This window comes from Melanostigma gelatinosum (genome assembly GCF_949748355.1).
Source record: "Melanostigma gelatinosum genome assembly, chromosome: 5".
Classification (NCBI taxonomy): Eukaryota; Metazoa; Chordata; class Actinopteri; order Perciformes; family Zoarcidae; genus Melanostigma; species Melanostigma gelatinosum.
Window position 1 is genome coordinate 2,448,408 of NC_136638.1, and position 15,297 is coordinate 2,463,704.

The 15,297-nt window shown below is 41.2% G+C and overlaps 1 protein-coding gene across 1 annotated transcript in view; it reads left to right on the forward strand.

Moving 5' to 3' along the window:
- enpp6 (ectonucleotide pyrophosphatase/phosphodiesterase 6) overlaps positions 1–15,297 on the forward strand; it is a 59,307-nt gene that overhangs the window by 21,593 nt on the left and 22,417 nt on the right. The window lies entirely within an intron of this gene.

Below are 15,297 nucleotides of genomic sequence, written 5' to 3' on the forward strand. Positions count from 1 at the left end.
TTCTTGGTGTAAACAAGGAAACGGTACAGTTCTAAGGTAGGTCCCATGTTTAACCTGTAATGTTTTAACAGGTAACCCCTTTTCCCAGTTATCAACGCACAGTATTTGCACTGCCACTGCATTATTCATAAGAACCTGTAAAAACAAGAACAAGAAAACTATTAGCTCAACATTAAATTCAACAACCCAGTAACATTAACTCCACTGAAAAACGTTACCCAGCCTCTGCTAATAACCAACTAATGACCTCGTGCCTTGAGAAGCTAACGGAGTTGTACCCCAAACCGGACAGTTTTTAGCTAATGTTTCAATACAATTCACTTACAATGTTGATAAAAATGATCGTGTAATGTTTTCAGTTGATTTAATGGTGTTAAACTGAAGTTAAACTTCGTACCTTTCAAACGAAATATTGTTGTAATTATTACAGTTAGCTTTGCCTTTACCAGAGTCGTTCAAACGATGCTAACACCGGTGAATTAGCCGTGCACTGCTATTGGCCTAATCCGTGGGGACTTCTATCCTCGTTGTAAACACTGGCTGCTGCTGGTTTTTCGGGGATATTCGCTTGTTCCAGGGTCGCAAAAATGACCATCAATGCTGTCAACACATCCGGGACCGTAGTTCTGTCCTTCACAATAAGATATCACGCTTCAACAACTCCAAATGATGCAATAAAAGCTCCTTAATTTCCGTTTGAGCTGTTTTACCGTCGCCCGAGCGTTCTTTCTGCTTTCTCTCATCAAAGTCACTTTCCTATAGTATTTAGACATATAAACGTCCATATATATTCATGAAATTTGACACATAGATTATTTGATATGTATGAATTAATATTACTTACGTTTGGTTGGCGATCACCGAAGAAAATGACAGCGTAATGACCGGAAAGGGCGTCACGACGGAATCGTTCGAGACAGGCCAATAGCAGCTAGCGCCGACCGAGGCAGGCCATCGTTACGTTAGCTAAGTTACTGCTATAAATGCAATAAATAACTCCTGTGCAACCTAACCAAACACCATTTTGAAAAGATAACGTAACGTTATCGTCAGCTAGCTTAAAACACAGCACATGCAAACACGTGTTAAAGTTATAAACAGGAGCCCACAGAAAAATCGTTAGCATGCTAACACTCAGCTAATGTTAGCGTTTAGCTTAACGTTACTTGTTGAAATAAATGCTCCCAGAATGATATCTAACGTTACAGTCAATATGGTGAGAGTTACACACTCACCATTCCACTTGGTTCAAAGTTGTTTCAGAAATCCAGCAGCTCCGTCAAAGCCAGGATAGGTTTCGCGCTCGGACGCAGGACGCAGGACGAGCAGACTCCTCTGGGCTCGTCACTGCGCTGCACACGGCACTAATGCTGAATCGATTGAAATTCAAACAGGCCCCTCCCCCCCCCCTTACAGAAACGTAACCTACCAAGTTATCTCTGTTAAACATGATCAGTGCACTCAATATTTCAGTTGATTAGTGCAAACTACTAAATAGATTTAGTAATGACACAGTTGCTTTACAAAACACCCAAGTATCAGTAATGACTACTGAAAAGTTTAATTTGAAATAAATTCGGGTTTACAGTGTACGTATTAACATGCCACAACCTGAGGGACAGTGAGTGACCGACATGCACACACACTTATATATATATATATATATATATATATATATATATATATATATATATACATATATATATATATATCGGTTCGGTACGATACAGTGGAGCCACGGTTCGGTACGTTTCGGTTCAGTATAAAACTATAAATGCCAGAGAAATGTACTTGATTTTAAAATATATATTCATTAAAACTGTGCTACACTAGCGTCTCACAGCGCAGAAGTGCCCGACTGGAGTAGACCGTGTTTCTTTGGTGGTGGGCGTGTCAGAGAGCACGCTGTCCGTTCAGTCATGTGGGTTGCCAGTTTGAGAACAGTGGCTCTACCGAAAACATAATATTTCCCACAATTTAAGCTTCTGCATTTTCCAAATGCACTAGTATTATTATACTATTACTATTATTATATTATACTAGTATTATAACTTTTAATTTATTTTAACTTCTCTTGTTCTGAATTACCTTGTTGTTGAAATGTGCTATACAAATAAACTTGCCTTGCCTTGCCTTGCCTTCTGTGTTTTTCTGTCGAACTATATGTTTCTTGTGTTGCTGCCTGTTTTGGCCAGGTCTCCCTTGCAAAAGAGATTTTTAATCTCAATGGTACTACCTGGTTAAATAAAGGTTTGAAACGTTTATTCAAACGTATTGTTCGGTTCGTCATGCGTACCGAACCGTGAGCCTCCTACCGAACGGTTCAATACGAATCCGCGTATTGCTACACCCCTAATATATATATATATATACAGATATAATAATCAATCTAGATGTTATATTAATGTTATTGTGTATTCATGTTGTTGTGTATTGATATTATTGTATGTTTAATTTTTTGATGCTTTGGCAATACCGTTTCTCAACATTCATGCCAATAAAGCAAATTGAATTTGAATAAGAGAGAGAGAGCAGAAAATGATGTAATGATGAATGATTGTTCACGAGTCTCAAGTCCATGTCAATTCTTTTGAGTCTCAAGTCACTGTGTTTCAGACTCAAGTCCCAATCTCTGCCGGTTGACGATGACACTGATGACCTCTTATAATGTCATATGTTTGAGTTTTTTAGATTAACATATTTGCCATTTACTAGCGGTCCGCTAGCAGATGCTTGGTGGCCCAGTGCCATTCCAGGTTTGCCAGATATCAGCCTCCACTCTATTCAATTTCCATGGGGGGTGGGGGGTTTGATTTTTGCTAACCAATCACCAGACACCAACGTACCCGCCTGAATCTAATGCGTTTTAAGTCGACATGTGATGAGTTGCCATGACGACATACTCTGTGCCGGTGTTTTAGGAATAGAGCGGAGCGAATTATAATAATAAAAAACAGAACTAACCTACAACTACGAGCGATATTGAGAAGACATGCCTTTTGTTAATGAAGGGGGTCGTGTCAGAGTGTAAACTATTATTCAGCAGCCCAAACGCGTGAGAGGCCATTGACTGAATGAGTCAGAGATGTAATTCTCCATATCGACAGGCATCTGTTCTGAGAGGATTTGTGTAAATGTTTAAGATCACTTGTAACGGTGGAATTACATAATACTAGTGCTGGGCAACGATTCAAATATTTAATCGCGATTAATCGCATGGATTTTTTTGCGATTAATCGCATTGTTATGGCAAAGTTCAATCATGAATTATAAAGTACTGTATTGCATACTTTTATTTTAAAGTACTGCTACAAACAAAAGGGCAATAACATTTGGTTCGCGAGATGCAGGTAGCATGTTTCATACTTAATGTGAATATAATTCATACTTTGTTGGCATCTTATTCTGAAGAAACCGGATGTTGTCTCACGTTAATCTTTCCGCTAACTTTCAAAGTCCTTCGCTCGCTCCCGATCTGTGCGTTTAAATGAGTTTACCGTGAATGTCAGCATATAGGTGCACTAACATGTAAGTGTCTGCTGAGTTGACCACGGAGATCTGAGTGTCTGCTGACTTTACCAGCGATGTCCAGTAGTCTCCAGGGAGAGCAGCGGAAGTCGCCTTTTCTCTACGGCAACCCTGAAGGGACATCATATCTCTAATACAAAACGATAAACAAGAGACAGTCTGACTACAGGATGTTTGCTGGCTTTGATCCCACTGTTCTTGTCATCCTCTTGTTATGTACAGATAGATAGATATATATATAAACTTTATTTATCCCCAGGGGGAAATTCGTTTGTAGCAGCAGCAATTTACAGAGTAAAATAAAATATAACATATGGAATGCACAATATCTACAGTACAATAAAATACCAGAGCAGATATTGAATTGAAGGAATAGATTAATAAAAAAATAAGCTAGAATACAAATAGAAATGCACAGTATATACCATGAATATAGTGGTATTAATTAAATAAAATTAGCAACTAGTAAACTAAACTAAACAACCTGGACAGTAGAGCCAGGATCACCAACAACAAGCAACAGCCGTGTAGCGTTGTAGTCATGTGAAGGACGACGATCTGGCCCAAGGTGTTTTATTATAAAGTCTAATGACAGTGGGCAGGAATGTTTTTCTGAATCTGTCCTTGTGACAGCGGAGCTGGATCAGTCTGTTGGAGAAAGTTCTCCGCTGTCCCTGCAGGAGGTGGTGGAGAGGGTGGTCCGGGTTATCCAATATGGATGATAGTTTCTTCAGTGTCCTCTCCACCACCTCTTCCAGATTGTCTTGTTTGCAGCCAATGATGGAGCCGGCCTTCTTAACCAGTTCATTAAGTCTGTTGGTGTCTCCGGCTCCAATGCTGCTCCCCCAGCAGACTACGGTGAAGTACAGTGCACTGGCCACAACAGACTGATAGAACATCTCCAGCATCTTGCTGCACACGTTGAAGGATCGAAGTTTCTTCAAGAAAAAGAGTCGACTCATCGCCTTCTTGTACACAGTCTGCTGTCGATGGAGACACCCAGGTACTTGTACTCCTCCACCATGTCCACATCCTCTCCCAGAACTCTCAGCGGTTGTGGAGTCGTCGTCTTCCTCCTGAAGTCGACCACCATCTCTCTGGTCTTGGCCACGTTCAGATGCAGGTGATTTCTACCGGCCCACTCCACAAAGTCATCCACTACTGCCCTGTACTCCTCCTCCCGTCCGTCCCTTATACATCCGACCACTGCAGAGTCATCAGAGAACTTCTGCAGATGGCATGACCCCGAGTTGTACTGGAAGTCAGTGGTGTACAAGGTGAACAGGAAGGGAGACAGAACAGTTCCCTGTGGGGCTCCAATATCACTGACCACCGTATCAGACAGCACACGGCCCAGTCGGACAAACTGTGGTCTGCCCGTGAGGTAGTCAGTGATCCAGGAGACGGTGGACGCGTTCACCCCCACCACCCGCAGCTTCTCACTCAGCAGCACTGGTTGGATGGTGTTAAATGCACTGGAGAAATCAAAGAAAGTGATTCTCACAGAGCCACCGGATCCATCCAGGTGCGACTGAGCTCGTTGCAGCAGGTAGATGATGGCGTCGTCCACCCCCACATGAGGCTGGTATGCAAATTGCAGAGGGTCCAGTGAGGATTTCACCTGCGGCCGGAGGTGGGCCAAGACCAGCCTCTCCAGCACCTTCATCACATGGGATGTGAGGGCAACTGGTCGATAGTCATTGAGGCCAGATGGTGTCGTCTTCTTCGGTACAGGAACCAGGCACGACGTCTTCCACAGCACCGGGACTTCCTCCTGCTTCAGGCTCAGGTTAAAGAGGTGTTGAAGGACATTAGACAGCTGGATGGCTCAGGTCTTCAGGACCCTGGGGCTGATGCCATCAGGTCCCGCAGCCTTGCCTTGGTGGAGTCTCTCCAGCTGTCTTCTCACCTGGCCAGTCATCACAGAGAGGGGGGAGGGGGGGTCATTATGTCCGTGGTGGCAGAGCCCTTTGAAGTGGAGGACTCTGAGTCCATGCAGCTCACCAGGGGGGACAGAGGGGGAGGTGTTTGGGAGGTGTGGTGTGTGGAGGAGACAGATGAGGGCTCAGAGCTAAACCTATTGAAGTGACAGTTTAGCTCATTGGCCCTCTCCAGGGAGCCCCCTGGTTGTCTGCCTCCCACCTTGAAGCCGGCTATCTGCTTCATCCCTGACCACACCTCCTTCACATTGTTCTGCTGGAGTTTGGCCTCCAGCTTCCTCCTGTAGGTGTCCTTGCACTCCCTGAGCTTCACCCTCAGGTCACGCTGGACTGTCCTGAGCTCGTCCCTGTCGCCAGACCTGAAAGCTGCCTTCTTCTTGTTAAGAAGAACTTTCAGGTCACTGGTAATCCAAGGTTTATTGTTGGGAAAGCAGCGTACAGTCCGGGATGGTATGGCGGTCTGTTTGCAGAATTTAATGTATTCAGTGATACAGTCCGTCATGCTATTCAGGTCCTCCCCGTGTGGTCCACAAAGCACATCTCACTCCGTAGACTCAAAGCAGTCCTGCAGGGCGTCGATAGCCTCCTGAGACCATCTTCTCACAGCCCTGGTGGTCACAGGCAGCCTCTGCACCAGAGGAACATACCTGGGTGTCAACAGGATCAGGTTGTGATCGGACCTGCCAAGGGGGGGAAGGGCAGTGGCACTGTAAGCATCCTTAGCATTAGCATACAGAAGGTGCAGAGTTTTATTGTTCTGAGTGGGGCAGTCAACATACTGGTGGAATGTTGGCAGGGCTTTATCCAGATTGGTGTGATTAAAGTCTCCCATAATCGTCAAAAACGCACCTGGATGTTGAATCTGCAATCCAGACACAGTGGAGTGGATGGTGTCCACTGCTGCCTCAGCGTCAGCTGATGGGGGGACGTACACAGCCACAACAATGGCGGACGTGAACTCCCTCGGCAAATAATATGGACGCATCCCCACGGCCAACAGTTCAATGTCCGGGCTACAGAAGTGTTCCTTCACACACACATGGTCGGGATTGCACCACCTCTCGTTCACATACACTGCAATCCCGCCACCTCTCTTCTTGCTGCTCTGTACAACGTCTCTGTCCGCCCGAACAGTCCTGAAGCCGGGAAGCGACGCACTGTGATCCGGAAAATCCGCGTGCAGCCATGTCTCCGTGAAACACATGACGCTGCACTCACGGAAGTCCCTCTCAGTCTTTACCAGCGCGCCGAGTTCGTCCGTCTTATTCGCCAAAGACCTCACGTTCCCCGTTATGATCACCGGTACCGAAGGTTTGTACTTCCTCTTCGCCCTCCGCTTAGCGCCCGACCTGCAGCCCCGAGCCCTCCTCCATAGCTCCGCCGGAATCTCATGCCTGGCGCCGGGCAGCGGCCGCGGTTTCCTCAGCGCAAACAGCTGATCGCGGGAGTAAACAATGGACCCACTCATTGTTTGTTTGTGGCTCTCCGTTACAAACAGGAAGAAAAGTCACAGAAAGCCACGAGAAAGTTGACAAAAAGTTACAGTCCTTGTCTGACCGTAAGAACCAAACGTTAAGGAAAAATAAAAATAAAAAGTAGAGGGGAAAGAGTGAAAAAAGACTAAAAATTAAAACACAGGGGAGCTGCTGCAACAGGCAGCCGCTGACACGGCGCCATCTTGATTGTATGTATTGTGTGCATATGTATTGTCTCTTGTCTTTCAGTTAAAAAAAAAAAATTATTTTAAAAATGAGTTAACGCGCGATAAAATAATTGTCGGCGTTAATTACTGAATGCGTTAACGCGAAATTAACGTGTTAACTTGCCCAGCACTACATAATACATCATCTACATTTAAATGATGTATTCATTGACAGATTTATTAGGTATTAATTATCAATCTTTTGAATTCGATCCATTTGTTCACGGATTAATATGTTGATTAATCAATTATTTTATAATTCTTTCATTTCCCATTTAATATCAATTAATGAAATACTCAGTTTTTTTATCTACTCGTTTATGAATTAATTATTGTATTATCAGGTGAAGATGCCTTATAATTATTACCATGACACTTGTGGTCCCATTGTTGCATTGTATCCATCTAGTTCAGGGGTCGGCCACCTTTACTATCCAAAGAGCCATTTTGCTCTATTTTCCACTAAATACAATTCGTCTGGAGCCGCAAAAGCTATTTGATATCACAGCCTATAAAGTGTTGTAAATAGTTATATTATATATACAAAAACTATAGTTTGTTGTATTTATGAAAATATAGAACAAGAATAAAGACAATTCTTGACATTTTATTGCTATTTTACCAGTTATAACAATATCAAACTCTTATGAAGAGGAGAGTTTGCTGCAGCAGTTGAGGAATCGCTCTTTATCGCTCATCTCCAGCGTGACACTTTTCAGCACATGCTGTTTGTTCTGGAAGTGACTTTCAACATTACATTGTTTTCACATATCAAACATAGAGATAAGCCAGCATCGTTGGCAGTGAAAATAAGACGTCCACGCAGAGTTAAACTCTCTATTTTCCTCCGTGACTTTTCTTTTTTTGGATTTATCCATTGATAGTTTATAGAGGGCGGGGTCTGCAGATCATCATTAGCCACCTGCAGGGAAAAGCCCTTGACAGGGTTAATATGATGTGACTAGGGCTGCAACAACGAATCGATGAAATCGATAATAATCGATTATTAAAACAGTTTTCATTATCGATTATCAAATTTCATTATAGATTCGTTGTGTCGCGCGATTATTACGCCACTCAATAAGTCGCAGAGATGTTTGAGAAAAAAAAACAGAGCGCAGCAGAGCGCAGGTTGTTGTGAAGTGGAGCTTCTAATGACGACCAAGACACGTCTGGTTTTGAACGGAACACTTTACTTCCTGAAAACTGCAGTTTAACAACTGTTACAGTGAACAGACCGAGCTCTTGCACCCGACATATACGTTAGGTTTTCACTTATCGTTATCATTGTTGCCGTGAATAAGCAAGTATCATGCTACTTCCAGTCTCTTCACAGTAAAATCACTTCCGTGTTCATGCTCTTCACAATAAAAGTAAACATGCGATCAAACAATTTACAGCAGAGGAAAGAGCATCGGACCCGTAACCAATGTTCCCTCTAATTTTTCATGTGTCTGGGCATACACACAAGCTCCCTGAGCACACTGAGGACCACTGTGAGCAACATCAGATGTGCACGCTGTGGCCACACACCAGTATCACACCTGTTCAAAACCTTGGATCATAGCAAGTTACATGGCTTATTAAAAGAATCAAATTACAGCAGCAATTTTCACTAGTTTACTTTTAATATAACTGATTTGACTAACTTTAAAGGAAAAAGACAAAAATCTTGTTGTTCATGAGATGTGTAGTATGTTTTATGTGAGAGTCCTGCTTGGCCATGGGAAGAGTCTTGCTTTGGCCTGTGTGAGGTCCTGTTGTGGCCTGTGTGAGGGTCCTGTTCTGGAAGAAATGATACATATACACCTTTCAGACATAACATTTTGTTCACATTAAAACATTCACATTTTGCACAATGACGTGTGCTGTAGCTTGTGATACAGTGTAAATTCCTGTAACTCTGTCTGTAAAATATGTAATTACTCAGTTTTTTATTATCATTTCTACTACCCATAAATTATCTAGTAGTAACATAATTTAATGATTAATATCCATAAGTAAAAAATCTTAATAAATGTCACTAGAATATGCACAAATCTGACTTAAATTTTACCTTATTTTTCACGTCTGTCCTTCTCACTTCTCCAATGGTTGTACACTTTGTCCAGGTTGATGGCTTCGTCTACTTCTTGCTTTGACTTTATGTCGCTGCCCGTTCGTTTCGCCATGATAAGGGGGGATAAGGGGCATTTGCGTCTCGTAACTCCGCCGCACTGTTGTTATCTAGCTAACCTGCACGGCGCGAATGGGCAGGGCAATAGTGTCAATGCTATGATTGGCTGCGTAGCGTAAGTGAACCGAATCGTATCATTGGCTGGACACCTGTCACTCACTGAGTTACGTTGCAAAATAGTACAGAAAACAAAATTATTATTATTATTGGTTTAATTGATTAGATAAGATTAGGACTAATATTAGATATTAATTAATACGTTTATGTTGAATTTTATTTTATGCGCTGCATAGATTTTCTTGTGCGCTGAGAATGTGCGAGCAGTGCGCGATTGCTCAAGCGCGCAGCTTAGAGGGAACATTGCCCGTAACGTTGTTCTGAAACATGGCGGAGGCAGAGGAATCAGTACGACCTAAGTCGTCCAGGGTGTGGGAGCATTTCACACTTAATACATTTAAAAAGTGCATTCATTGTAATATATGCAAAAGCCACATGATATGGCACGGGAGCACCACGGTGATGATTCAGTTTGTGCGTGTAGTGTAGAGAACAAGTTCTGACGTTCAAACAAATCCTGTTTTCTGATTTGTATTTTTCTTTATTTTTTATAAATTATTTATTGTTCTGACAGCTCAGGTCCCTTTAAACTAAAATATACATGTTTTTGTGCACGTGTATGTTTTTTGTGTTCGTCCTTTTGTTTTTTAATTATTACTTTAACAGCTCAGGGATGTTCAAGGAGCAACCTGTTTGTGCACTTTCTGAAGATAATAATGATAATAATAATAATAATGCATTTTATTTATATAGCGCTTTAAAAGGCACTCAAAAGACACTTTACATGTTAAAAACAGAAACAATAGAAGCATTTATAATAAGAACAATCTACGACACAACAGTAAGAAAAATAAAATAAAATAAACACGAAAAGAAAGAAAGAAAACATACATGACTGACTTTAGAGGTTAAAAGCAGATCAAGATCAGTTCTGTTTTTGAATAAAGGGTTGGAAATTAATGCTTTTTTGCTTTTTTTTATCCGATTAATCGATTAATCGAAAAAATAATCACCCGATTATCGATTATTAAAATAATCGTTAGTTGCAGCCCTAGATGTGACGTACATTTTAGTTGACAAAATATTAAAACATTTTTATTTAGGGTCAGGTATTACTGACCTTGTTGTCTTTACTAGCAGCTGTTGTCCAGTTAAAGTCTGCATTATTACGGAGGAAGCAGCTGTTATTGGAGGGATTAGCGGCGTTACCAGACCTACGGAGCGGCGTCTGAAGTCACGTTAGCGGCTTTGAGCAACCAATCCACTTCCTGTTTACACCGGCACCCACACGCATGCCCGGTGTACGTGAAGAGTCACGTGATATTCGATTTCAGGCGTTTAAGTCTGGACGGAGATCATTTAGCAAACGAAGCTGAAACGCTGTGTGGACGGAGATTGTTGAAAACGAAAACCTATTAGTGTGGACGTAGACTCAGGGAGCCGCAACAGAGGGGCTGAAGAGCTGCATGCGGCTCCGGAGCCACAGGTTACCGACCCCTGATCTAGTATGAGACAAGTCAGTGAGCCTCTGTCGAGAGAATCTAGAGAGAAAAGAGAGGCACAAAAGAAGTCCATCACAGAGAGAGAGCTGAGCAGAGTGATAGAGTTCAGTTCAGATCTTTATTGTCCCACAAGAGGAAATTCTTGATGCAGTAACGCAGCACGAAACACAAACGTAAGACATGAAACAAGAAACAAAGTAAAAGAACACACTGAGGGACCGATCAGACAGAGACGTGTTGTCGAAACTTCGCTTGAGTCCTGTTACAGTATGCCGGTATACCTATATGAAGGTGTTCATCCTGACGGTGTGATTTTCAATTTAGTCCTATTTACAGACACTACGCTCCTTTAGATATCGAAGCACGTTTTTACTCTACTACATCTCAGAGGTAAATAATGTACTTTTTACTCTACTATATCTCAGAGGTAAATAATGTACTTTTTACTCTACTATATCTCAGAGGTAAATAATGTACTTTTTACTCTACTACATCTCAGAGGTAAATAATGTACTTTTTACTCTACTACATCTCAGAGGTAAATAATGTACTTTTTACTCTACTATATCTCAGAGGTAAATAATGTACTTTTTACTCTACTATATCTCAGAGGTAAATAATGTACTTTTTACTCTACTACATCTCAGAGGTAAATAATGTACTTTTTACTCTGCTACATCTCAGAGGTAAATAATGTACTTTTTACTCTGCTACATCTCAGAGGTAAATAATGTACTTTTTACTCTGCTACATCTCAGAGGTAAATAATGTACTTTTTACTCTGCTACATCTCAGAGGTAACTGATGTACTTTTTACTCTGCTACATCTCAGAGGTAAATAATGTACTTTTTACTCTACTACATCTCAGAGGTAAATAATGTACTTTTTACTCTGCTACATCTCAGAGGTAAATAATGTACTTTTTACTCTGCTACATCTCAGAGGTAACTGATGTACTTTTTACTCTGCTACATCTCAGAGGTAAATAATGTACTTTTTACTCTACTACATCTCAGAGGTAAATAATGTACTTTTTACTCTACTACATCTCAGAGGTAAATAATGTACTTTTTACTCTACTACATCTCAGAGGTAAATAATGTACGTTTTACTCTGCTACATCTCAGAGGTAAATAATGTACTTTTTACTCTGCTACATCTCAGAGGTAAATAATGTACTTTTTACTCTACTATATCTCAGAGGTAAATAATGTACTTTTTACTCTACTATATCTCAGAGGTAAATAATGTACTTTTTACTCTACTACATCTCAGAGGTAAATAATGTACTTTTTACTCTGCTACATCTCAGAGGTAAATAATGTACTTTTTACTCTACTATATCTCAGAGGTAAATAATGTACTTTTTACTCTGCTACATCTCAGAGGTAAATAATGTACTTTTTACTCTACTATATCTCAGAGGTAAATAATGTACTTTTTACTCTGCTACATCTCAGAGGTAAATAATGTACTTTTTACTCTACTACATCTCAGAGGTAAATAATGTACTTTTTACTCTACTATATCTCAGAGGTAAATAATGTACTTTTTACTCTACTATATCTCAGAGGTAAATAATGTACTTTTTACTCTGCTACATCTCAGAGGTAAATAATGTACTTTTTACTCTGCTACATCTCAGAGGTAAATAATGTACTTTTTACTCTGCTACATCTCAGAGGTAAATAATGTACTTTTTACTCTACTATATCTCAGAGGTAAATAATGTACTTTTTACTCTGCTACATCTCAGAGGTAAATAATGTACTTTTTACTCTGCTACATCTCAGAGGTAAATAATGTACTTTTTACTCTGCTACATCTCAGAGGTAACTGATGTACTTTTTACTCTGCTACATCTCAGAGGTAAATAATGTACTTTTTACTCTACTACATCTCAGAGGTAAATAATGTACTTTTTACTCTACTACATCTCAGAGGTAAATAATGTACTTTTTACTCTACTACATCTCAGAGGTAAATAATGTACTTTTTACTCTGCTACATCTCAGAGGTAAATAATGTACTTTTTACTCTGCTACATCTCAGAGGTAAATAATGTACTTTTTACTCTGCTACATCTCAGAGGTAAATAATGTACTTTTTACTCTGCTACATCTCAGAGGTAAATAATGTTCTTTTTACTCTACTACATCTCAGAGGTAAATAATGTACTTTTTACATTATATGCAAGCGTGGCTGTTGGGGCCTCTACACACGCATGCTCCAGGATCTCATTTGTACTCGCGGGTATTGACAGTGATTTCCTCTCATAGATCGAGTGTCTTGTGTTTTGACAAGTGTTTTGTCCTTGTTATGTGGAGGCTAAAACTCACACCCCACAGCGAGAAGGCCGGAGCACGTGTGTCCGGCTGCTTTGTGCAGTCGACACGCTGCAATAAGAAATCTACCAAGACTGGTTTACAATTATAATGAATTTAATTCCACTGATGCAAGTACGATTACAGTTAAACATTGGAGTACATACTCCTATGAAATATTAAATCAATAAAACCCCTTTGCAAAAAACTCAACTCAGCTCCTCAGGTATAAAAAACACGTCCGTCGTCTGAGAGCCATCACGCGAGAGAGCAAAAAAGTCTTTTAAATCAAACCTCCCACATATTCGTTCGCGACTCCTCCCCTTCCGTCTATCTCAATTTCTATTGGCTAACTTCTGTAAACGCCTATCTCCACATCTCTCTCTCCCTGAGCAGCTAACACATTCAATCCCCAGTTATGGCTTAATTCCTTCTATGATAATCCTTCAGTATATAAGATAGACTTCTGCAACCTTGGCAGAAGCTTCATTTATTTTAGCTACTAATCCTACATCACTTTATGTTTATCTTAATTATGCATTCCCAAAACCCTTATGATTATGACTAATTATGAATTCTTAATTATGAATTATTAAACACTTATTATATCTACTAACTACAGTTTTTTGCTCAAATTTCTTACAGTTACTATTTTCCATCTCCAAAGTAGACCAGCACACAGCCACTTTGCTAAACTCTGTCTCATCCAGTGTGTCAGACGGTCTACCATATCAGCAGACTACAGAACGTATTGCACAGCAGACTTAAAATAGTATGACATTGTTTTCATTCAATTCTACTTTTCCACCATTCATTTCCTTGGAGTTTCTGGGAGAGGACATGCAGACCTTCCATTCAATGGTTCCCCCCCCCCCCCCCCCCGTTGAAACAAAACCTACAGCCTAATAGGTCCTTGACGGCATGTCACATTGGCAAACCTTTGTATTGCTGAAACAGCGCCTCTAGGTCAGAGAACTGAAGCTATTGGCAGAGATCACTAGCTGTGTGTATTTGGTGAGTCAGGCTGAAATGAAATGACACTAATTGTGTTGGACAATATTGTCATCCTTGGGACCAATCATGCAGAATGTTGACTGCATATTCACACAGCAAGAGCAGGGCAGGACATTACTCCAATATATCTATACAGAGTTATTAATTGTTTGATGCCATATTATTGCTCTGAATGTCAACTAGAGAACTTTTAAAACTCAATACTCAAATGTGCAAGTCTTATGCTGCGTTCACACCGGTCGCGTTGATTTTTTGACGCGCGTCGAGATTACATACAAAGTCTATGCACAGACGCGATGAGACTGGCGCGCCTCGATTTTGCGATCCCGCGGCGCGTTGGACGCGTTATTGCAGTGCGGTGGACGCGTTGGACGCCGCAAAATCGCCAACGCGCGAGTTGAAATTTTTCAACTTCAGCGACATAATCGCGTGACGCTGTGGCGCGATAGCCTATCAGCGTTGAGTTGCTCCCCCTGTCGTCACTGGCTTCCTGCCGTTGTTGAATCAGGAAATAAATCCTGTCGCCGTCTGTGTTCACCCAGAGCGCTACGATACCTCATATCAACAGAGACCGGCCCAAACTATGTGTATGCATGTGTGTGTGTAAACCATACGGTACAAACAATAAATAGACGCTGCCGTATTTACGTCTACGTGACGTTATTGAGTGCTGGTGGAGCTGCTACGATGTTAGCATAGCCTAGCACCGATCCATCAGAGCTCCATTGAGAAGACCAGTAACCTACAAATCGGTATCATTACGTAGTTATTTCGGAGTCCCTTTTTGTCGGAGAAGACAAGTACAAATCGGCATCATTACGTAGTTATTTCGGAGTCCCTTTTTGTCGGTTTATTGCCGTTGAATCACAGCCAAATCAGTTTATTTTGTGTTCCTACAGCTGTAGTAAACAGCGACCGGTGGCTTGCTAGACACAGTGAATACAGCTCGATACAATCCACGGAGCTCCTCTGAACAATATTATGAACCAGACATGACGGCGTTTGGCATTCCGATGTTTGAGGGACTTCCACAACACGTACAAAGCAGCAATT